Genomic DNA, 2,500 nt, shown 5'->3' on the forward strand with positions numbered 1-2,500 from the left:
ATGTTGGGAGTTTGGGAGAGAGGGACCACCGACAAGTGGAGTGCCCCACTCAAGGATCCCCCCTCTGTTACTCTCGAGAGTGCCCGGCAAAAAATGCCGAGGGGGGCGTGCTGTGGCACACATACACCACCCCCGCCTACACCACCCCCGCCTAACATCATAGGAAAAGGAAACAGGAATGGGGGATCAATGCTACCCCCCACCCCGCATGACATCAGAAACAGCAGCCGAGGCAGCAATGGGAGTGACTACGATGGACTTAATGGAGGAGGCACTGGGACCTCCTTTGGTACCCCCGACCTCACCCCCGCAGCACTAGAGACAGGAGCAGTGGGCAGCGGCATTGCAAGCTAGGTCGTTGGCACGTGCCCCACATATCCTTATGGGCATCTAGGAATGTTAACAGTCAGGGTTGACCTACCAGATAAGTACAGCTTTTTGCTGATTGAAAAAAGATTCTCCTTAAACCCATCGTCCTTGACACGCCAGGAGGAAATATACTACATGTAAGCCATACAACGATCATCAACTTTAAGGTGTGATCTTTAAAGTTTACACATGATCTTTTTGTCTTGCCCACCTTGGGAATTCCATGAATCGAGGCTATATTAGGGTTAAATTTTATCAGTAGTAATCAAATATGCATTTTTAGGGAAAAAGATACAATAATAGTAAAAGAAGGAGGGTACATTTTGCCGATAGAAAATCATGAGAAAGTAAGTGATTATGGGGGCACAGAGAGGCGATTAAGTAAGGTAACAGCTGTAAATGAAAGAGGAGAAGTGTCGTCTCCCCAGACCCTTACGAGCATATTAGTGATCCAGTGTCAGCCTCCTCCGGAAGGTAATAAGGTTGTTGTTAAACCCCATGACAATAGAGCACATGAGTCTTAGAGAGCTTGTCAGAAATAAAAGAGAACAGAGCTGATATAACGATAGTTGATTTGTTAAATAAAAGAGTTGTGTTAGTAAGTGATTCTGTGTGTGAATTAGAGTTATGTGAAATTGTTAATAATGGGATCTTGGGAGTCACAACTCCAGTCCGTGCAGACAAACGCACTCAGAACTTGATTATGCAAGAGCAAAAACTATGTCCGCCAGAATATCAACCTGTAGTTAGTGACATTGCTAATAACTATTCCGATGTAATTGCAATTGGAGACGAGCCACCTGGGAGGATTGATCGATTTCCCTTTAGCATTGAAATTGGGGAGGCGGAGCCGATCAGGTCAATGCCTTATAAGGTACCCATTCGTTTCCAGGGAGAGATAGAAAGGGAAATTAGTAAATTAAGGGAACAAGTGGTGATCGAGGAGAGCAAATCCCTCTGGGCTTCTCCAATTGTAGCTGTTAGGAAAAAGGATGGCTCAGTAAGATTGTGTTGATTATAGGAAGTTGAATGCAGTCACTAAGGTTAATGCATTTCCATTGACTTCAATTGAACAATTACTTGTGTAGGTGCGGAATAGTAAATATTTTACAACTATTGATTTAAAGTCTGGATACTATCAAGTACTTATTCAGGAAGACAGTAAATGTAAAACAGCATTTATAGCAAACAATCAACTATTTCAGTTTAATTTTCTTCCTTTCGGTGTTAAAAATGCTCCAAGTCATTTTTCCAGAGTAATGATGGTAGTTTTGTCTCCCTTGAGTGGCCATAATGTTCTTGTTTATTTAGAGATATCATAATTACAGGGGAAACGGCTGAAGAACATAATAATATTAGTAACGTTTTAGAAGAATTACGACGAAATGGTATGAAAATAAATTTGTCAAAGTGCAAATTTTTCTGTAAACAAGTCTATTTTTAGGTTACATAATAACCCCAGAAGGTATCAAACCCTGCCCCAGTAAAGTAGAAGCTATTAGAGATTTCCCCAGGCCATGTGCCCCTAAGGAAGTAGCTGAGTTCCTTGGGCTCGCTGGGTATTACCATAAATTCATAAGAGATTTAGGAGATATAGCGAGACCTTTAGATGCTTTAAAGAAACAAAAAGTAATAAATTGGAGAGTGAAAGAAGAAAGGGCCTTTAACCATTTGAAAGCTGCCTTAACTAGCAATGACTTACTCGCATATCTGATTATATTGCCTGTTTTTAGTGACAACAGATGCAAGTAGCATAGCTATTTGTGGTGCAGTTTCTCAACGAGATGATAAAAGTAGAGAGCGACCCATTTGTTTTGCCTCCATGGCATTAAAAGGGGCAGAGAAGAATTATAGTACATTCGATCGAGAGGCATTGGCTATTCTTTGGGGTCTAGAGAGGCATCGGTTCTTTTTATTAGGTCAGTCGATTTTGTTGTAAAGTGATCATCACTCCTTACGTGACTTATTTTATGAAAGGGACTTGACATCTAGACAGCCGAAATGGATTGAAAGGTTGTTAGCGTTTAATATAAAGGGGTTTTACCACATAGAAGGTAAAGCTAAAAAGGTAGCTCGTGCCCTCTCTAGAGGTTCAGTAATAGGAATAACATCTAGGGCACAAAAGAGGAAC

This window comes from Palaemon carinicauda, chromosome 10, assembly GCF_036898095.1.
Source record: "Palaemon carinicauda isolate YSFRI2023 chromosome 10, ASM3689809v2, whole genome shotgun sequence".
Lineage (NCBI taxonomy): Eukaryota > Metazoa > Arthropoda > Malacostraca > Decapoda > Palaemonidae > Palaemon > Palaemon carinicauda.